Consider the following 23,525-nt stretch of genomic DNA (forward strand, 5'->3'; position numbering starts at 1 on the left):
AAATATAAAGTATATGTATAACCAGGAAGTTGAAACTAATGAAAATATATGTTAGGAACTATGAAGTATGTGTGTAGCATGAAAATTGTAATCGTTGCTTGCTCGCAGCGTGCGCTCGTAAAAATCTAGTCCAACCTCACAACCGATGCGGCTCGCTCTCAAATTTGAAGTAAATCGCCTTCTTATCGAAGGTCGAACGCCAGTGGGATTGGTTTTATGTTAGGCTATAGTTTTTCGAGCGAGCGCAGCGAGCGAGCAATGCCTAAACGTGCGTCTCAATCCAATTCATTGGCACGTAGGCACATAGAAATAATTGCACCTGCCCGAAGAGCCGGAAGCTTTTATCGAATTGCTAACTGAGCAAAGTTTACATGTTATCAATAGTTTTACACAAAGAGTAATAGTTCGACGAAGTACAGTGCAACGTGAGTACCAGTATCGCTGAGAAAACTTGGAAATAACCGGAAATAAATGTAAGGAAATGTAAAGTATATGTATAACCAGGAAGTTGAAACTAATGAAAATATATGTTAGGAATTATATAGAATGTGTGTAGCATAAAATTGTAATCGTTGCTCGCTCCGCACGCTCGTAAAAAAATGGTCCAACCACACAACCGATCCGGCTCGCTCTCAAATTTGAAGTAAATCGCCTCCATATCGAAGGACGAACGCAGGTGGGATTGGTTTTATGTTAGGCTATGGTTTTTCGAGCGAGCGCAGCGAGCGAGCAATGCCTAAACGTGCGTCTCAATCCAATTCATTGGCACGTAGGCACATAGAAATAATTGCACCTGCCCGAAGAGCCGAAAGCTTTTATCGAATTGCTCACTGAGCAAAGTTTACATGTTATCAATAGTTTTACACAAAGAGTAATAGTTCGACGAAGTACAGTGCAACGTGAGTACCAGTATCGCTGAGAAAACTTGGAAATAACCGGAACTAAATGTAAGGAAATATAAAGTATATGTATAACCAGGAAGTTGAAACTAATGAAAATATATGTTAGGAATTATATAGAATGTGTGTAGCATAAAATTGTAATCGTTGCTCGCTGCGCACGCTCGTAAAAAAATGGTCCAACCACACAACCGATCCGGCTCGCTCGCAAATTTGAAGTAAATCGCCTCCATATCGAAGGACGAACGCAGGTGGGATTGGTTTTAGGTTAGGCTATAGTTTTTCGAGCGAGCGCAGCGAGCGAGCAATGCCTAAACGTGCCTCTCAATCCAATTCATTGGCACGTAGGCACATAGAAATAATTGCACCTGCCCGAAGAGCCGGAAGCTTTTACCGAATTGCTCACTGAGCAAAGTTTACATGTTATCAATAGTTTTACACAAAGAGTAATAGTTCGACGAAGTACAGTGCAACGTGAGTACCAGTATCGCTGAGAAAACTTGGAAATAATCGGAACTAAATGTAAGGAAATATAAAGTATATGTATAACCAGGAAGTTGAAACTAATGAAAATATATGTTAGGAATTATATAGAATGTGTGTAGCATGAAAATTGTAATCGTTGCTTGCTCGCAGCGTGCGCTCGAAAAAATCTAGTCCAACCTCACAACCGATGCGGCTCGCTCTCAAATTTGAAGTAAATCGCCTCCATATCGAAGGACGAACGCAGGTGGGATTGGTTTTATGTTAGGCTATGGTTTTTCGAGCGAGCGCAGCGAGCGAGCAATGCCTAAACGTGCGTCTCAATCCAATTCATTGGCACATAGGCACATAGAAATAATTGCACCTGCCCGAAGAGCCGAAAGCTTTTATCGAATTGCTCACTGAGCAAAGTTTACATGTTATCAATAGTTTTACACAAAGAGTAATAGTTCGACGAAGTACAGTGCAACGTGAGTACCAGTATCGCTGAGAAAACTTGGAAATAACCGGAACTAAATGTAAGGAAATATAAAGTATATGTATAACCAGGAAGTTGAAACTAATGAAAATATATGTTAGGAATTATATAGAATGTGTGTAGCATAAAATTGTAATCGTTGCTCGCTCCGCACGCTCGTAAAAAAATGGTCCAACCTCACAACCGATCCGGCTCGCTCGCAAATTTGAAGTAAATCGCCTCCATATCGAAGGACGAACGCAGGTGGGATTGGTTTTAGGTTAGGCTATAGTTTTTCGAGCGAGCGCAGCGAGCGAGCAATGCGTAAACGTGCGTCACAAACCAATTGATTAGCACGTAGGTACACAGAAATATTTGCACCTGCCCGAGGAGCCGGAAGCTTTTATCGAATTGCTCTCTGAGCAAAGTTTACATGTTATCAATAGTTTTACACAAAGAGTAATTGTTCGACGAAGTACAGTGCAACGTGAGTACCAGTATCGCTGAGAAAACTTGGAAATAACCGGAACTAAATGTAAGGAAATATAAAGTATATGTATAACCAGGAAGTTGAAACTAATGAAAATATATGTTAGGAATTATATAGAATGTGTGTAGCATAAAATTGTAATCGTTGCTCGCTCCGAACGCTCGTAAAAAAATGGTCCAACCACACAACCGATCCGGCTCGCTCGCAAATTTGAAGTAAATCGCCTCCATATCGAAGGACGAACGCAGGTGGGATTGGTTTTAGGTTAGGCTATAGTTTTTCGAGCGAGCGCAGCGAGCGAGCAATGCCTAAACGTGCGTCTCAATCCAATTCATTGGCACGTAGGCACATAGAAATAATTGCACCTGCCCGAAGAGCCGGAAGCTTTTACCGAATTGCTCACTGAGCAAAGTTTACATGTTATCAGTAGTTTTACACAAAGAGTAATAGTTCGACGAAGTACAGTGCAACGTGAGTACCAGTATCGCTGAGAAAACTTGGAAATAATCGGAACTAAATGTAAGGAAATATAAAGTATATGTATAACCAGGAAGTTGAAACTAATGAAAATATATGTTAGGAATTATATAGAATGTGTGTAGCATAAAATTGTAATCGTTGCTCGCTCCGCACGCTCGTAAAAAAATGGTCCAACCTCACAACCGATCCGGCTCGCTCGCAAATTTGAAGTAAATCGCCTCCATATCGAAGGACGAACGCAGGTGGGATTGGTTTTAGGTTAGGCTATAGTTTTTCGAGCGAGCGCGGCGAGCGAGCAATGCGTATACGTGCGACACAAACCAATTGATTAGCACGTAGGTACACAGAAATATTTGCACCTGCCCGAGGAGCCGGAAGCTTTTATCGAATTGCTCACTGAGCAAAGTTTACATGTTATCAATAGTTTTACACAAAGAGTAATAGTTCGACGAAGTACAGTGCAACGTGAGTACCAGTATCGCTGAGAAAACTTGGAAATAACCGGAACTAAATGTAAGGAAATATAAAGTATATGTAATACCAGGAAGTTGAAACTAATGAAAATATATGTTAGGAACTATGAAGTATGTGTGTAGCATGAAAATTGTAATCGTTGCTTGCTCGCAGCGTGCGCTCGTAAAAATCTAGTCCAACCTCACAACCGATGCGGCTCGCTCTCAAATTTGAAGTAAATCGCCTTCTTATCGAAGGTCGAACGCCAGTGGGATTGGTTTTATGTTAGGCTATAGTTTTTCGAGCGAGCGCAGCGAGCGAGCAATGCCTAAACGTGCGTCTCAATCCAATTCATTGGCACGTAGGCACATAGAAATAATTGCACCTGCCCGAAGAGCCGGAAGCTTTTATCGAATTGCTCACTGAGCAAAGTTTACATGTTATCAATAGTTTTACACAAAGAGTAATAGTTCGACGAAGTACAGTGCAACGTGAGTACCATTATCGCTGAGAAAACTTGGAAATAACCGGAACTAAGTGTAAGGAAATATAAAGTATATGTATAACCAGGAAGTTGAAACTAATGAAAATATATGTTAGGAATTATATAGAATGTGTGTAGCATAAAATTGTAATCGTTGCTCGCTCCGCACGCTCGTAAAAAAATGGTCCAACCTCACAACCGATCCGGCTCGCTCGCAAATTTGAAGTAAATCGCCTGCATATCGAAGGACGAACGCAGGTGGGATTGGTTTTAGGTTATGCTATAGTTTTTCGAGCGAGCGCAGCGAGCGAGCAATGCCTAAACGTGCATCTCAAACCAATTGATTGGCACGTAGGTACATAGAAATATTTGCACCAGCCCGAGGAGCCGGAAGCTTTTATCGAATTGCTCACTGAGCAAAGTTTACATGTTATCAATAGTTTTACACAAAGAGTAATAGTTCGACGAAGTACAGTGCAACGTGAGTACCATTATCGCTGAGAAAACTTGGAAATAACCGGAACTAAATGTAAGGAAATATAAAGTATATGTATAACCAGGAAGTTGAAACTAATGAAAATATATGTTAGGAATTATATAGAATGTGTGTAGCATGAAAATTGTAATCGTTGCTTGCTCGCAGCGTGCGCTCGTAAAAATCTAGTCCAACCTCACAACCGATGCGGCTCGCTCTCAAATTTGAAGTAAATCGCCTCCATATCGAAGGACGAACGCAGGTGGGATTGGTTTTATGTTAGGCTATGGTTTTTCGAGCGAGCGCAGCGAGCGAGCAATGCCTAAACGTGCGTCTCAATCCAATTCATTGGCACGTAGGCACATAGAAATAATTGCACCTGCCCGAAGAGCCGAAAGCTTTTATCGAATTGCTCACTGAGCAAAGTTTACATGTTATCAATAGTTTTACACAAAGAGTAATAGTTCGACGAAGTACAGTGCAACGTGAGTACCAGTATCGCTGAGAAAACTTGGAAATAACCGGAACTAAATGTAAGGAAATATAAAGTATATGTATAACCAGGAAGTTGAAACTAATGAAAATATATGTTAGGAATTATATAGAATGTGTGTAGCATAAAATTGTAATCGTTGCTCGCTCCGCACGCTCGTAAAAAAATGGTCCAACCTCACAACCGATCCGGCTCGCTCGCAAATTTGAAGTAAATCGCCTCCATATCGAAGGACGAACGCAGGTGGGATTGGTTTTAGGTTAGGCTATAGTTTTTCGAGCGAGCGCAGCGAGCGAGCAATGCGTAAACGTGCGTCACAAACCAATTGATTAGCACGTAGGTACACAGAAATATTTGCACCTGCCCGAGGAGCCGGAAGCTTTTATCGAATTGCTCACTGAGCAAAGTTTACATGTTATCAATAGTTTTACACAAAGAGTAATTGTTCGACGAAGTACAGTGCAACTTGAGTACCAGTATCGCTGAGAAAACTTGGAAATAACCGGAACTAAATGTAAGGAAATATAAAGTATATGTATAACCAGGAAGTTGAAACTAATGAAAATATATGTTAGGAATTATATAGAATGTGTGTAGCATAAAATTGTAATCGTTGCTCGCCCCGCACGCTCGTAAAAAAATGGTCCAACCACACAACCGATCCGGCTCGCTCGCAAATTTGAAGTAAATCGCCTCCATATCGAAGGACGAACGCAGGTGGGATTGGTTTTAGGTTAGGCTATAGTTTTTCGAGCGAGCGCAGCGAGCGAGCAATGCCTAAACGTGCGTCTCAATCCAATTCATTGGCACGTAGGCACATAGAAATAATTGCACCTGCCCGAAGAGCCGGAAGCTTTTACCGAATTGCTCACTGAGCAAAGTTTACATGTTATCAATAGTTTTACACAAAGAGTAATAGTTCGACGAAGTACAGTGCAACGTGAGTACCAGTATCGCTGAGAAAACTTGGAAATAATCGGAACTAAATGTAAGGAAATATAAAGTATATGTATAACCAGGAAGTTGAAACTAATGAAAATATATGTTAGGAATTATATAGAATGTGTGTAGCATAAAATTGTAATCGTTGCTCGCTCCGCACGCTCGTAAAAAAATGGTCCAACCTCACAACCGATCCGGCTCGCTCGCAAATTTGAAGTAAATCGCCTCCATATCGAAGGACGAACGCAGGTGGGATTGGTTTTAGGTTAGGCTATAGTTTTTCGAGCGAGCACGGCGAGCGAGCAATGCGTATACGTGCGTCACAAACCAATTGATTAGCACGTAGGTACACAGAAATATTTGCACCTGCCCGAGGAGCCGGAAGCTTTTATCGAATTGCTCACTGAGCAAAGTTTACATGTTATCAATTGTTTTACACAAAGAGTAATAGTTCGACGAAGTACAGTGCAACGTGAGTACCAGTATCGCTGAGAAAACTTGGAACTAACCGGAACTAAATGTAAGGAAATATAAAGTATATGTATAACCAGGAAGTTGAAACTAATGAAAATATATGTTAGGAATTATATAGAATGTGTGTAGCATAAAATTGTAATCGTTGCTCGCTCCGCACGCTCGTAAAAAAATGGTCCAACCTCACAACCGATCCGGCTCGCTCGCAAATTTGAAGTAAATCGCCTGCATATCGAAGGACGAACGCAGGTGGGATTGGTTTTAGGTTAGGCTATAGTTTTTCGAGCGAGCGCAGCGAGCGAGCAATGCCTAAACGTGCATCTCAAACCAATTGATTGGCACGTAGGTACATAGAAATATTTGCACCAGCCCGAGGAGCCGGAAGCTTTTATCGAATTGCTCACTGAGCAAAGTTTACATGTTATCAATAGTTTTACACAAAGAGTAATAGTTCGACGAAGTACAGTGCAACGTGAGTACCAGTATCGCTGAGAAAACTTGGAAATAACCGGAACTAAATGTAAGGAAATATAAAGTATATGTATAACCAGGAAGTTGAAACTAATGAAAATATATGTTAGGAATTATATAGAATGTGTGTAGCACAAAATTGTAATCGTTGCTCGCTCCGCACGCTCGTAAAAAAATGGTCCAACCTCACAACCGATCCGGCTCGCTCGCAAATTTGAAGTAAATCGCCTCCATATCGAAGGACGAACGCAGGTGGGATTGGTTTTAGGTTAGGCTATAGTTTTTCGAGCGAGCGCGGCGAGCGAGCAATGCGTATACGTGCGTCACAAACCAATTGATTAGCACGTAGGTACACAGAAATATTTGCACCTGCCCGAGGAGCCGGAAGCTTTTATCGAATTGCTCACTGAGCAAAGTTTACATGTTATCAATTGTTTTACACAAAGAGTAATAGTTCGACGAAGTACAGTGCAACGTGAGTACCAGTATCGCTGAGAAAACTTGGAACTAACCGGAACTAAATGTAAGGAAATATAAAGTATATGTATAACCAGGAAGTTGAAACTAATGAAAATATATGTTAGGAACTATGAAGTATGTGTGTAGCATGAAAATTGTAATCGTTGCTTGCTCGCAGCGTGCGCTCGTAAAAATCTAGTCCAACCTCACAACCGATGCGGCTCGCTCTCATATTTGAAGTAAATCGCCTTCTTATCGAAGGTCGAACGCCACTGGGATTGGTTTTATGTTAGGCTATAGTTTTTCGAGCGAGCGCAGCGAGCGAGCAATGCCTAAACGTGCGTCTGAATCCAATTCATTGGCACGTAGGCACATAGAAATAATTGCACCTGCCCGAAGAGCCGGAAGCTTTTATCGAATTGCTCTCTGAGCAAAGTTTACATGTTATCAATTGTTTTACACAAAGAGTAATAGTTCGACGAAGTACAGTGCAACGTGAGTACCAGTATCGCTGAGAAAACTTGGAACTAACCGGAACTAAATGTAAGGAAATATAAAGTATATGTATAACCAGGAAGTTGAAACTAATGAAAATATATGTTAGGAACTATGAAGTATGTGTGTAGCATGAAAATTGTAATCGTTGCTTGCTCGCAGCGTGCGCTCGTAAAAATCTAGTCCAACCTCACAACCGATGCGGCTCGCTCTCAAATTTGAAGTAAATCGCCTTCTTATCGAAGGTCGAACGCCAGTGGGATTGGTTTTATGTTAGGCTATAGTTTTTCGAGCGAGCGCAGCGAGCGAGCAATGCCTAAACGTGCGTCTCAATCCAATTCATTGGCACGTAGGCACATAGAAATAATTGCACCTGCCCGAAGAGCCGGAAGCTTTTATCGAATTGCTAACTGAGCAAAGTTTACACGTTATCAATAGTTTTACACAAAGAGTAATAGTTCGACGAAGTACAGTGCAACGTGAGTACCAGTATCGCTGAGAAAACTTGGAAATAACCGGAAATAAATGTAAGGAAATGTAAAGTATATGTATAACCAGGAAGTTGAAACTAATGAAAATATATGTTAGGAATTATATAGAATGTGTGTAGCATAAAATTGTAATCGTTGCTCGCTCCGCACGCTCGTAAAAAAATGGTCCAACCTCACAACCGATCCGGCTCGCTCGCAAATTTGAAGTAAATCGCCTCCATATCGAAGGTCAAACGCCAGTGGGATTGGTTTTATGTTAGGCTATAGTTTTTCGAGCGAGCGAGCAATGCCTAAACGTGCATCTCAAACCAATTGATTGGCACGTAGGTACATAGAAATATTTGCACCAGCCCGAGGAGCCGGAAGCTTTTATCGAATTGCTCACTGAGCAAAGTTTACATGTTATCAATAGTTTTACACAAAGAGTAATAGTTCGACGAAGTACAGTGCAACGTGAGTACCAGTATCGCTGAGAAAACTTGGAAATAACCGGAACTAAATGTAAGGAAATATAAAGTATATGTATAACCAGGAAGTTGAAACTAATGAAAATATATGTTAGGAACTATGAAGTATGTGTGTAGCATGAAAATTGTAATCGTTGCTTGCTCGCAGCGTGCGCTCGTAAAAATCTAGTCCAACCTCACAACCGATGCGGCTCGCTCTCAAATTTGAAGTAAATCGCCTTCTTATCGAAGGTCGAACGCCAGTGGGATTGGTTTTATGTTAGGCTATAGTTTTTCGAGCGAGCGCAGCGAGCGAGCAATGCCTAAACGTGCGTCTCAATCCAATTCATTGGCACGTAGGCACATAGAAATAATTGCACCTGCCCGAAGAGCCGAAAGCTTTTATCGAATTGCTCACTGAGCAAAGTTTACATGTTATCAATAGTTTTACACAAAGAGTAATAGTTCGACGAAGTACAGTGCAACGTGAGTACCAGTATCGCTGAGAAAACTTGGAAATAACCGGAACTAAATGTAAGGAAATATAAAGTATATGTATAACCAGGAAGTTGAAACTAATGAAAATATATGTTAGGAATTATATAGAATGTGTGTAGCATAAAATTGTAATCGTTGCTCGCTCCGCACGCTCGTAAAAAAATGGTCCAACCTCACAACCGATGCGGCTCGCTCTCAAATTTGAAGTAAATCGCCTTCTTATCGAAGGTCGAACGCCAGTGGGATTGGTTTTATGTTAGGCTATAGTTTTTCGAGCGAGCGCAGCGAGCGAGCAATGCCTAAACGTGCGTCTCAATCCAATTCATTAGCACGTAGGCACATAGAAATAATTGCACCTGCCCGAAGAGCCGGAAGCTTTTATCGAATTGCTCACTGAGCAAAGTTTACATGTTATCAATAGTTTTACACAAAGAGTAATAGTTCGACGAAGTACAGTGCAACGTGAGTACCAGTATCGCTGAGAAAACTTGGAAATAACCGGAACTAAATGTAAGGAAATATAAAGTATATGTATAACCAGGAAGTTGAAACTAATGAAAATATATGTTAGGAATTATATAGAATGTGTGTAGCATAAAATTGTAATCGTTGCTCGCTCCGTACGCTCGTAAAAAAATGGTCCAACCACACAACCGATCCGGCTCGCTCGCAAATTTGAAGTAAATCGCCTCCATATCGAAGGACGAACGCAGGTGGGATTGGTTTTAGGTTAGGCTATAGTTTTTCGAGCGAGCGCAGCGAGCGAGCAATGCCTAAACGTGCGTCTCAATCCAATTCATTGGCACGTAGGCACATAGAAATAATTGCACCTGCCCGAAGAGCCGGAAGCTTTTACCGAATTGCTCACTGAGCAAAGTTTACATGTTATCAATAGTTTTACACAAAGAGTAATAGTTCGACGAAGTACAGTGCAACGTGAGTACCAGTATCGCTGAGAAAACTTGGAAATAATCGGAACTAAATGTAAGGAAATATAAAGTATATGTATAACCAGGAAGTTGAAACTAATGAAAATATATGTTAGGAATTATATAGAATGTGTGTAGCATAAAATTGTAATCGTTGCTCGCTCCGCACGCTCGTAAAAAAATGGTCCAACCTCACAACCGATCCGGCTCGCTCGCAAATTTGAAGTAAATCGCCTCCATATCGAAGGACGAACGCATGTGGGATTGGTTTTAGGTTAGGCTATAGTTTTTCGAGCGAGCGCGGCGAGCGAGCAATGCGTATACGTGCGTCACAAACCAATTGATTAGCACGTAGGTACACAGAAATATTTGCACCTGCCCGAGGAGCCGGAAGCTTTTATCGAATTGCTCACTGAGCAAAGTTTACATGTTATCAATTGTTTTACACAAAGAGTAATAGTTCGACGAAGTACAGTGCAACGTGAGTACCAGTATCGCTGAGAAAACTTGGAACTAACCGGAACTAAATGTAAGGAAATATAAAGTATATGTATAACCAGGAAGTTGAAACTAATGAAAATATATGTTAGGAACTATGAAGTATGTGTGTAGCATGAAAATTGTAATCGTTGCTTGCTCGCAGCGTGCGCTCGTAAAAATCTAGTCCAACCTCACAACCGATGCGGCTCGCTCTCATATTTGAAGTAAATCGCCTTCTTATCGAAGGTCGAACGCCAGTGGGATTGGTTTTATGTTAGGCTATAGTTTTTCGAGCGAGCGCAGCGAGCGAGCAATGCCTAAACGTGCGTCTGAATCCAATTCATTGGCACGTAGGCACATAGAAATAATTGCACCTGCCCGAAGAGCCGGAAGCTTTTATCGAATTGCTCTCTGAGCAAAGTTTACATGTTATCAATTGTTTTACACAAAGAGTAATAGTTCGACGAAGTACAGTGCAACGTGAGTACCATTATCGCTGAGAAAACTTGGAAATAACCGGAACTAAGTGTAAGGAAATATAAAGTATATGTATAACCAGGAAGTTGAAACTAATGAAAATATATGTTAGGAATTATATAGAATGTGTGTAGCATAAAATTGTAATCGTTGCTCGCTCCGCACGCTCGTAAAAAAATGGTCCAACCTCACAACCGATCCGGCTCGCTCGCAAATTTGAAGTAAATCGCCTCCATATCGAAGGACGAACGCAGGTGGGATTGGTTTTAGGTTAGGCTATAGTTTTTCGAGCGAGCGCAGCGTGCGAGCAATGCCTAAACGTGCATCTCAAACCAATTGATTGGCACGTAGGTACATAGAAATATTTGCACCAGCCCGAGGAGCCGGAAGCTTTTATCGAATTGCTCACTGAGCAAAGTTTACATGTTATCAATAGTTTTACACAAAGAGTAATAGTTCGACGAAGTACAGTGCAACGTGAGTACCAGTATCGCTGAGAAAACTTGGAAATAACCGGAACTAAATGTAAGGAAATATAAAGTATATGTATAACCAGGAAGTTGAAACTAATGAAAATATATGTTAGGAACTATGAAGTATGTGTGTAGCATGAAAATTGTAATCGTTGCTTGCTCGCAGCGTGCGCTCGTAAAAATCTAGTCCAACCTCACAACCGATGCGGCTCGCTCTCAAATTTGAAGTAAATCGCCTTCTTATCGAAGGTCGAACGCCAGTGGGATTGGTTTTATGTTAGGCTATAGTTTTTCGAGCGAGCGCAGCGAGCGAGCAATGCCTAAACGTGCGTCTCAATCCAATTCATTGGCACGTAGGCACATAGAAATAATTGCACCTGCCCGAAGAGCCGAAAGCTTTTATCGAATTGCTCACTGAGCAAAGTTTACATGTTATCAATAGTTTTACACAAAGAGTAATAGTTCGACGAAGTACAGTGCAACGTGAGTACCAGTATCGCTGAGAAAACTTGGAAATAACCGGAACTAAATGTAAGGAAATATAAATTATATGTATAACCAGGAAGTTGAAACTAATGAAAATATATGTTAGGAATTATATAGAATGTGTGTAGCATAAAATTGTAATCGTTGCTCGCTCCGCACGCTCGTAAAAAAATGGTCCAACCTCACAACCGATCCGGCTCGCTCGAAAATTTGAAGTAAATCGCCTCCATATCGAAGGACGAACGCAGGTGGGATTGGTTTTAGGTTAGGCTATAGTTTTTCGAGCGAGCGCAGCGAGCGAGCAATGCGTAAACGTGCGTCACAAACCAATTGATTAGCACGTAGGTACACAGAAATATTTGCACCTGCCCGAGGAGCCGGAAGCTTTTATCGAATTGCTCACTGAGCAAAGTTTACATGTTATCAATTGTTTTACACAAAGAGTAATAGTTCGGCGAAGTGCAGTGCAACGTGAGTACCAATATCGCTGAGAAAACTTGGAAATAACAGGAAATATATGTAAGGAAATATAAAGTATATGTATGACCAGGAAGTTGAATCTAATGAAAATATATGTTAGGAATTATAAAGAATGTGTGTAGCATAAAATTGTAATCGTTGCTCGCTCCGCTCGCTCATAAAAAGATCGTCCAACCTCACAACCGATCCGGCACGTTCGCAAATTTGAAGTGAATTGCCTCCTTACCGAAAAACGAACGAAAGAGGGATTGGTTTTAGGTTAGGCTATAGATCATCGAGCGAGCGCAGCGAGCGAGCAATGCGTAAACGTGCGTCACAAACCAATTGATTGGCACGAAGGTACATAGAAATATTTGCACCAGCCCGAGGAGCCGGAAGCTTTTATCGAATTGCTCACTGAGCAAAGTTTACATGTTATCAATAGTTTTACACAAAGAGTAATAGTTCGACGAAGTAAAGTGCAACGTGAGTACCAGTATCGCTGAGAAAACTTGGAAATAACAGGAAATATATGTAAGGAAATATAAAGTATATGTATCACCAGGAAGTTGAATCTAATGAAAATATATGTTAGGAATTATAAAGAATGTGTGTAGCATAAAATTGTAATCGTTGCTCGCTCCGCTCGCTCATAAAAAGATCGTCCAACCTCACAACCGATCCGGCACGTTCGCAAATTTGAAGTGAATTGCCTCCTTACCGAAAAACGAACGAAAGAGGGATTGGTTTTAGGTTAGGCTATAGTTTTACGAGCGAGCGCAGTGAGCGAGCAATGCGTAAACGTGCGTCACAAACCAATTGATTGGCACGAAGGTACATAGAAATATTTGCACCAGCCCAAGGAGCCGGAAGCTTTTATCGAATTGCTCACTGAGCAAAGTTTACATGTTATCAATTGTTTTACACAAAGAGTAATAGTTCGGCGAAGTGCAGTGCAACGTGAGTAGCAGTATCGCTGAGAAAACTTGGAAATAACCGGAACTAAATGTAAGGAAATATAAAGTATATGTATAACCAGGAAGTTGAAACTAATGAAAATATATGTTAGGAATTATATAGAATGTGTGTAGCATAAAATTGTAATCGTTGCTCGCTCCGCACGCTCGTAAAAAAATGGTCCAACCTCACAACCGATCCGGCTCGCTCGCAAATTTGAAGTAAATCGCCTCCATATCGAAGGACGAACGCAGGTGGGATTGGTTTTAGGTTAGGCTATAGTTTTTCGAGCGAGCGCAGCGAGCGAGCAATGCGTAAACGTGCGTCACAAACCAATTGATTAGCACGTAGGTACACAGAAATATTTGCACCTGCCCGAGGAGCCGGAAGCTTTTATCGAATTGCTCACTGAGCAAAGTTTACATGTTATCAATTGTTTTACACAAAGAGTAATAGTTCGACGAAGTACAGTGCAACGTGAGTACCAGTATCGCTGAGAAAACTTGGAACTCACCGGAACTAAATGTAAGGAAATATAAAGTATATGTATAACCAGGAAGTTGAAACTAATGAAAATATATGTTAGGAACTATGAAGTATGTGTGTAGCATGAAAATTGTAATCGTTGCTTGCTCGCAGCGTGCGCTCGTAAAAATCTAGTCCAACCTCACAACCGATGCGGCTCGCTCTCATATTTGAAGTAAATCGCCTTCTTATCGAAGGTCGAACGCCAGTGGGATTGGTTTTATGTTAGGCTATAGTTTTTCGAGCGAGCGCAGCGAGCGAGCAATGCCTAAACGTGCGTCTGAATCCAATTCATTGGCACGTAGGCACATAGAAATAATTGCACCTGCCCGAAGAGCCGGAAGCTTTTATCGAATTGCTCTCTGAGCAAAGTTTACATGTTATCAATTGTTTTACACAAAGAGTAATAGTTCGACGAAGTACAGTGCAACGTGAGTACCATTATCGCTGAGAAAACTTGGAAATAACCGGAACTAAGTGTAAGGAAATATAAAGTATATGTATAACCAGGAAGTTGAAACTAATGAAAATATATGTTAGGAATTATATAGAATGTGTGTAGCATAAAATTGTAATCGTTGCTCGCTCCGCACGCTCGTAAAAAAATGGTCCAACCTCACAACCGATCCGGCTCGCTCGCAAATTTGAAGTAAATCGCCTCCATATCGAAGGACGAACGCAGGTGGGATTGGTTTTAGGTTAGGCTATAGTTTTTCGAGCGAGCGCAGCGTGCGAGCAATGCCTAAACGTGCATCTCAAACCAATTGATTGGCACGTAGGTACATAGAAATATTTGCACCAGCCCGAGGAGCCGGAAGCTTTTATCGAATTGCTCACTGAGCAAAGTTTACATGTTATCAATAGTTTTACACAAAGAGTAATAGTTCGACGAAGTACAGTGCAACGTGAGTACCAGTATCGCTGAGAAAACTTGGAAATAACCGGAACTAAATGTAAGGAAATATAAAGTATATGTATAACCAGGAAGTTGAAACTAATGAAAATATATGTTAGGAACTATGAAGTATGTGTGTAGCATGAAAATTGTAATCGTTGCTTGCTCGCAGCGTGCGCTCGTAAAAATCTAGTCCAACCTCACAACCGATGCGGCTCGCTCTCAAATTTGAAGTAAATCGCCTTCTTATCGAAGGTCGAACGCCAGTGGGATTGGTTTTATGTTAGGCTATAGTTTTTCGAGCGAGCGCAGCGAGCGAGCAATGCCTAAACGTGCGTCTCAATCCAATTCATTGGCACGTAGGCACATAGAAATAATTGCACCTGCCCGAAGAGCCGAAAGCTTTTATCGAATTGCTCACTGAGCAAAGTTTACATGTTATCAATAGTTTTACACAAAGAGTAATAGTTCGACGAAGTACAGTGCAACGTGAGTACCAGTATCGCTGAGAAAACTTGGAAATAACCGGAACTAAATGTAAGGAAATATAAATTATATGTATAACCAGGAAGTTGAAACTAATGAAAATATATGTTAGGAATTATATAGAATGTGTGTAGCATAAAATTGTAATCGTTGCTCGCTCCGCACGCTCGTAAAAAAATGGTCCAACCTCACAACCGATCCGGCTCGCTCGAAAATTTGAAGTAAATCGCCTCCATATCGAAGGACGAACGCAGGTGGGATTGGTTTTAGGTTAGGCTATAGTTTTTCGAGCGAGCGCAGCGAGCGAGCAATGCGTAAACGTGCGTCACAAACCAATTGATTAGCACGTAGGTACACAGAAATATTTGCACCTGCCCGAGGAGCCGGAAGCTTTTATCGAATTGCTCACTGAGCAAAGTTTACATGTTATCAATTGTTTTACACAAAGAGTAATAGTTCGGCGAAGTGCAGTGCAACGTGAGTACCAATATCGCTGAGAAAACTTGGAAATAACAGGAAATATATGTAAGGAAATATAAAGTATATGTATGACCAGGAAGTTGAATCTAATGAAAATATATGTTAGGAATTATAAAGAATGTGTGTAGCATAAAATTGTAATCGTTGCTCGCTCCGCTCGCTCATAAAAAGATCGTCCAACCTCACAACCGATCCGGCACGTTCGCAAATTTGAAGTGAATTGCCTCCTTACCGAAAAACGAACGAAAGAGGGATTGGTTTTAGGTTAGGCTATAGATCATCGAGCGAGCGCAGCGAGCGAGCAATGCGTAAACGTGCGTCACAAACCAATTGATTGGCACGAAGGTACATAGAAATATTTGCACCAGCCCGAGGAGCCGGAAGCTTTTATCGAATTGCTCACTGAGCAAAGTTTACATGTTATCAATAGTTTTACACAAAGAGTAATAGTTCGACGAAGAAAAGTGCAACGTGAGTACCAGTATCGCTGAGAAAACTTGGAAATAACAGGAAATATATGTAAGGAAATATAAAGTATATGTATCACCAGGAAGTTGAATCTAATGAAAATATATGTTAGGAATTATAAAGAATGTGTGTAGCATAAAATTGTAATCGTTGCTCGCTCCGCTCGCTCATAAAAAGATCGTCCAACCTCACAACCGATCCGGCACGTTCGCAAATTTGAAGTGAATTGCCTCCTTACCGAAAAACGAACGAAAGAGGGATTGGTTTTAGGTTAGGCTATAGTTTTACGAGCGAGCGCAGTGAGCGAGCAATGCGTAAACGTGCGTCACAAACCAATTGATTGGCACGAAGGTACATAGAAATATTTGCACCAGCCCAAGGAGCCGGAAGCTTTTATCGAATTGCTCACTGAGCAAAGTTTACATGTTATCAATTGTTTTACACAAAGAGTAATAGTTCGGCGAAGTGCAGTGCAACGTGAGTAGCAGTATCGCTGAGAAAACTTGGAAATAACCGGAACTAAATGTAAGGAAATATAAAGTATATGTATAACCAGGAAGTTGAAACTAATGAAAATATATGTTAGGAATTATATAGAATGTGTGTAGCATAAAATTGTAATCGTTGCTCGCTCCGCACGCTCGTAAAAAAATGGTCCAACCTCACAACCGATCCGGCTCGCTCGCAAATTTGAAGTAAATCGCCTCCATATCGAAGGACGAACGCAGGTGGGATTGGTTTTAGGTTAGGCTATAGTTTTTCGAGCGAGCGCAGCGAGGGAGCAATGCCTAAACGTGCATCTCAAACCAATTGATTGGCACGAAGGTACATAGAAATATTTGCACCAGCCCGAGGAGCCGGAAGCTTTTATCGAATTGCTCACTGAGCAAAGCTTACATGTTATCAATAGTTTTACACAAAGAGTAATAGTTCGACGAAGTAAAGTGCAACGTAAGTACCAGTATCGCTGAGAAAACTTGGAAATAACCGGAACTAAATGTAAGGAAATATAAAGTATATGTATAACCAGGAAGTTGAAACTAATGAAAATATATGTTAGGAACTATGAAGTATGTGTGTAGCATGAAAATTGTAATCGTTGCTTGCTCGCAGCGTGCGCTCGTAAAAATCTAGTCCAACCTCACAACCGATGCGGCTCGCTCTCAAATTTGAAGTAAATCGCCTTCTTATGGAAGGTCGAACGCCAGTGGGATTGGTTTTATGTTAGGCTATAGTTTTTCGAGCGAGCGCAGCGAGCGAGCAATGCCTAAACGTGCGTCTGAATCCAATTCATTGGCACGTAGGCACATAGAAATAATTGCACCTGCCCGAAGAGCCGGAAGCTTTTATCGAATTGCTCACTGAGCAAAGTTTACATGTTATCAATAGTTTTACACAAAGAGTAATAGTTCGACGAAGTACAGTGCAACGTGAGTACCAGTATCGCTGAGAAAACTTGGAAATAACCGGAACTATATGTAAGGAAATATAAAGTATATGTATAACAAGGAAGTTGAAACTAATGAAAATATATGTTTGGAATTATATAGAATGTGTGTAGCATAAAATTGTAATCGTTGCTCGCTCCGCACGCTCGTAAAAAAATGGTCCAACCTCACAACCGATCCGGCTCGCTCGCAAATTTGAAGTAAATCGCCTCCATATCGAAGGACGAACGCAGGTGGGATTGGTTTTAGGTTAGGCTATAGTTTTTCGAGCGAGCGCAGCGAGCGAGCAATGCCTAAACGTGCATCTCAAACCAATTGATTGGCACGAAGGTACATAGAAATATTTGCACCAGCCCGAGGAGCCGGAAGCTTTTATCGAATTGCTCACTGAGCAAAGCTTAAATGTTATCAATAGTTTTACACAAAGAGTAATAGTTCGACGAAGTACAGTGCAACGTGAGTACCAGTATCGCTGAGAAAACTTGGAAATAACCGGAACTAAATGTAAGGAAATATAAAGTATATGTATAACCAGGAAGTTGAAACTAATGAAAATATATGTTAGGAATTATATACAATGTGTGTAGCAAAAAATTGTAATCGTTGCTCGCTCCGCACGCTCGTAAAGAAATGGTCCAACCTCACAACCGATCCGGCACGTTCGCAAATTTGAAGTGAATTGCCTCCTTACCGAAAAACGAACGAAAGAGGGATTGGCTTTAGGTTAGGCTATAGTTTTTCGAGCGAGCGCAGCGAGCGAGCAATGCGTAAACGTGCGTCACAAACCAATTGATTGGCACGAAGGTACATAGAAATATTTGCACCAGCCCGAGGAGCCGGAAGCTTTTATCGAATTGCTCACTGAGCAAAGTTTACATGTTATCAATAGTTTTACACAAAGAGTAATAGTTCGATGAAGTAAAGTGCAACGTAAGTACCAGTATCGCTGAGAAAACTTGGAAATAACCGGAACTAAATGTAAGGAAATATAAAGTATATGTATAACCAGGAAGTTGAAACTAATGAAAATATATGTTAGGAACTATGAAGTATGTGTGTAGCATGAAAATTGTAATCGTTGCTTGCTCGCAGCGTGCGCTCGTAAAAATCTAGTCCAACCTCACAACCGATGCGGCTCGCTCTCAAATTTGAAGTAAATCGCCTTCTTATCGAAGGTCGAACGCCAGTGGGATTGGTTTTATGTTAGGCTATAGTTTTTCGAGCGAGCGCAGCGAGCGAGCAATGCCTAAACGTGCGTCTCAATCCAAATCATTGGCACGTAGGCACATAGAAATAATTGCACCTGCCCGAAGAGCCGGAAGCTTTTGTCGAATTGCTCACTGAGCAAAGTTTACATGTTATCAATAGTTTTACACAAAGAGTAATAGTTCGACGAAGTACAGTGCAACGTGAGTACCAGTATCGCTGAGAAAACTTGGAAATAACCGGAACTAAATGTAAGGAAATGTAAAGTATATGTATAACCAGGAAGTTGAAACTAATGAAAATATATGTTAGGAATTATATAGAATGTGTGTAGCATAAAATTGTAATCGTTGCTCGCTCCGCACGCTCGTAAAAAAATGGTCCAACCTCACAACCGATCCGGCTCGCTCGCAAATTTGAAGTAAATCGCCTCCATATCGAAGGTCGAACGCCAGTGGGATTTATGTTAGGCTATAGTTTTTCGAGCGAGCGCAGCGAGCGAGCAATGCCTAAACGTGCGTCTCAATCCAATTCATTGGCACGTAGGCACATAGAAATAATTGCACCTGCCCGAAGAGCCGGAAGCTTTTATCGAATTGCTCACTGAGCAAAGTTTACATGTTATCAATGGTTTTACACAAAGAGTAATAGTTCGACGAAGTGCAGTGCAACGTGAGTACCAGTATCGCTGAGAAAACTTGGAAATAACCGGAACTAAATGTAAGGAAATATAAAGTATATGTATAACCAGGAAGTTGAAACTAATGAAAATATATGTTAGGAATTATATAGAATGTGTGTAGCATAAAATTGTAATCGTTGCTCGCTCCGCACGCTCGTAAAAAAATGGTCCAACCTCACAACCGATCCGGCTCGCTCGGAAATTTGAAGTAAATCGCCTCCATATCGAAGGACGAACGCAGGTGGGATTGGTTTTAGGTTATGCTATAGTTTTTCGAGCGAGCGCAGCGTGCGAGCAATGCGTAAACGTGCGTCACAAACCAATTGATTGGCACGAAGGTACATAGAAATATTTGCACCAGCCAGAGGAGCCGGAAGCTTTTATCGAATTGCTCACTGAGCAAAGTTTACATGTTATCAATTGTTTTACACAAAAAGTAATAGTTCGGCGAAGTGCAGTGCAACGTGAGTACCAATATCGCTGAGAAAACTTGGAAATAACCGGAACTAAATGTAAGGAAATATAAAGTATATGTATAACCAGGAAGTTGAAACTAATGAAAATATATGTTAGGAATTATATAGAATGTGTGTAGCATAAAATTGTAATCGTTGCTCGCTCCGCACGCTCGTAAAGAAATGGTCCAACCTCACAACCGATCCGGCACGTTCGCAAATTTGAAGTGAATTGCCTCCTTACCGAAAAACGAACGAAAGAGGGATTAGCTTTATGTTAGGCTATATTTCTTCGAGCGAGCGCAGCGAGCGAGCAATGCGTAAACGTGCGTCACAAACCAATTGATTGGCACGAAGGTACATAGAAATATTTGCACCAGCCCGAGGAGCCGGAAGCTTTTATCGAATTGCTCACTGAGCAAAGTTTACATGTTATCAATAGTTTTACACAAAGAGTAATAGTTCGACGAAGTACAGTGCAACGTGAGTACCAGTATCGCTGAGAAAACTTGGAAATAACCGGAACTATATGTAAGGAAATATAAAGTATATGTATAACCAGGAAGTTGAAACTAATGAAAATATATGTTTGGAATTATATAGAATGTGTGTAGCATAAAATTGTAATCGTTGCTCGCTCCGCACGCTCGTAAAAAAATGGTCCAACCTCACAACCGATCCGGCTCGCTCGCAAATTTGAAGTAAATCGCCTCCATATCGAAGGACGAACGCAGGTGGGATTGGTTTTAGGTTAGGCTATAGTTTTTCGAGCGAGCGCAGCGAGCGAGCAATGCCTAAACGTGCATCTCAAACCAATTGATTGGCACGAAGGTACATAGAAATATTTGCACCAGCCCGAGGAGCCGGAAGCTTTTATCGAATTGCTCACTGGGCAAAGCTTACATGTTATCAATAGTTTTACACAAAGAGTAATAGTTCGACGAAGTACAGTGCAACGTGAGTACCAGTATCGCTGAGAAAACTTGGAAATAACCGGAACTAAATGTAAGGAAATATAAAGTATATGTATAACCAGGAAGTTGAAACTAATGAAAATATATGTTAGGAATTATATAGAATGTGTGTAGCATAAAATTGTAATCGTTGCTCGCTCCGCACGCTCGTAAAAAAATGGTCCATCCTCACAACCGATCCGGCTCGCTCGGAAATTTGAAGTAAATCGCCTCCATATCGAAGGACGAACGCAGGTGGGATTGGTTTTAGGTTAGGCTATAGTTTTTCGAGCGAGCGCAGCGTGCGAGCAATGCGTAAACGTGCGTCACAAACCAATTGATTGGCACGAAGGTACATAGAAATATTTGCACCAGCCAGAGGAGCCGGAAGCTTTTATCGAATTGCTCACTGAGCAAAGTTTACATGTTATCAATTGTTTCACACAAAAAGTAATAGTTCGGCGAAGTGCAGTGCAACGTGAGTACCAATATCGCTGAGAAAACTTGGAAATAACCGGACCTAAATGTAAGGAAATATAAAGTATATGTATAACCAGGAAGTTGAAACTAATGAAAATATATGTTAGGAATTATATAGAATGTGTGTAGCATAAAATTGTAATCGTTGCTCGCTCCGCACGCTCGTAAAGAAATGGTCCAACCTCACAACCGATCCGGCACGTTCGCAAATTTGAAGTGAATTGCCTCCTTACCGAAAAACGAACGAAAGAGGGATTGGCTTTATGTTAGGCTATAGTTTTTCGAGCGAGCGCAGCGTGCGAGCAATGCGTAAACGTGCGTCACAAACCAATTGATTGGCACGAAGGTACATAGAAATATTTGCACCAGCCAGAGGAGCCGGAAGCTTTTATCGAATTGCTCACTGAGCAAAGTTTACATGTTATCAATTGTTTCACACAAAAAGTAATAGTTCGGCGAAGTGCAGTGCAACGTGAGTACCAATATCGCTGAGAAAACTTGGAAATAACCGGAACTAAATGTAAGGAAATATAAAGTATATGTATAACCAGGAAGTTGAAACTAATGAAAATATATGTTAGGAATTATATAGAATGTGTGTAGCATAAAATTGTAATCGTTGCTCGCTCCGCACGCTCGTAAAAAGATAGTCCAACCTCACAACCGATCCGGCACGTTCGCAAATTTGAAGTGAATTGCCTCCTTACCGAAAAACGAACGAAAGAGGGATTGGTTTTAGGTTAGGCTATAGTTTTTCGAGCGAGCGCAGCGAGCGAGCAATGCGTAAACGTGCGTCACAAACCAATTGATTAGCACGTAGGTACACAGAAATATTTGCACCTGCCCGAGGAGCCGGAAGCTTTTATCGAATTGCTCACTGAGCAAAGTTTACATGTTATCAATTGTTTTACACAAAGAGTAATAGTTCGGCGAAGTGCAGTGCAACGTGAGTACCAGTATCGCTGAGAAAACTTGGAAATAACCGGAACTAAATGTAAGGAAATATAAAGTATATGTATAACCAGGAAGTTGAAACTAATGAAAATATATGTTAGGAATTATATAGAATGTGTGTAGCATAAAATTGTAATCGTTGCTCGCTCCGCACGCTCGTAAAAAAATGGTCCAACCTCACAACCGATCCGGCTCGCTCGCAAATTTGAAGTGAATTGCCTCCTTACCGAAAAACGAACGAAAGAGGGATTGGTTTTAGGTTAGGCTATAGTTTTACGAGCGAGCGCAGCGAGCGAGCAATGCGTAAACGTGCGTCACAAACCAATTGATTGGCACGAAGGTACATAGAAATATTTGCACCAGCCCGAGGAGCCGGAAGCTTTTATCGAATTGCTCACTGAGCAAAGTTTACATGTTATCAATTGTTTTACACAAAGAGTAATAGTTCGGCGAAGTGCAGTGCAACGTGAGTACCAGTATCGCTGAGAAAACTTGGAAATAACCGGAACTATATGTAAGGAAATATAAAGTATATGTATAACCAGGAAGTTGAAACTAATGAAAATATATGTTTGGAATTATATAGAATGTGTGTAGCATAAAATTGTAATCGTTGCTCGCTCCGCACGCTCGTAAAAAAATGGTCCAACCTCACAACCGATCCGGCTCGCTCGCAAATTTGAAGTAAATCGCCTCCATATCGAAGGACGAACGCAGGTGGGATTGGTTTTAGGTTAGGCTATAGTTTTTCGAGCGAGCGCAGCGAGCGAGCAATGCGTAAACGTGCGTCACAAAACAATTGATTAGCACGTAGGTACACAGAAATATTTGCACCTGCCCGAGGAGCCGGAAGCTTTTATCGAATTGCTCACTGAGCAAAGCTTACATGTTATCAATAGTTTTACACAAAGAGTAATAGTTCGACGAAGTACAGTGCAACGTGAGTACTAGTATCGCTGAGAAAACTTGGAAATAACCGGAACTAAATGTAAGGAAATATAAAGTATATGTATAACCAGGAAGTTGAAACTAACGAAAATATATGTTAGGAATTATATAGAATGTGTGTAGCATAAAATTGTAATCGTTGCTCGCTCCGCACGCTCGTAAAAAAATGGTCCAACCTCACAACCGATCCGGCTCGCTCGCAAATTTGAAGTAAATCGCCTCCATATCGAAGGACGAACGCAGGTGGGATTGGTTTTAGGTTAGGCTATAGTTTTTCGAGCGAGCGCAGCGTGC

Source organism: Bombus terrestris, chromosome 7 (assembly GCF_910591885.1).
Source record: "Bombus terrestris chromosome 7, iyBomTerr1.2, whole genome shotgun sequence".
Taxonomy (NCBI): Eukaryota; Metazoa; Arthropoda; class Insecta; order Hymenoptera; family Apidae; genus Bombus; species Bombus terrestris.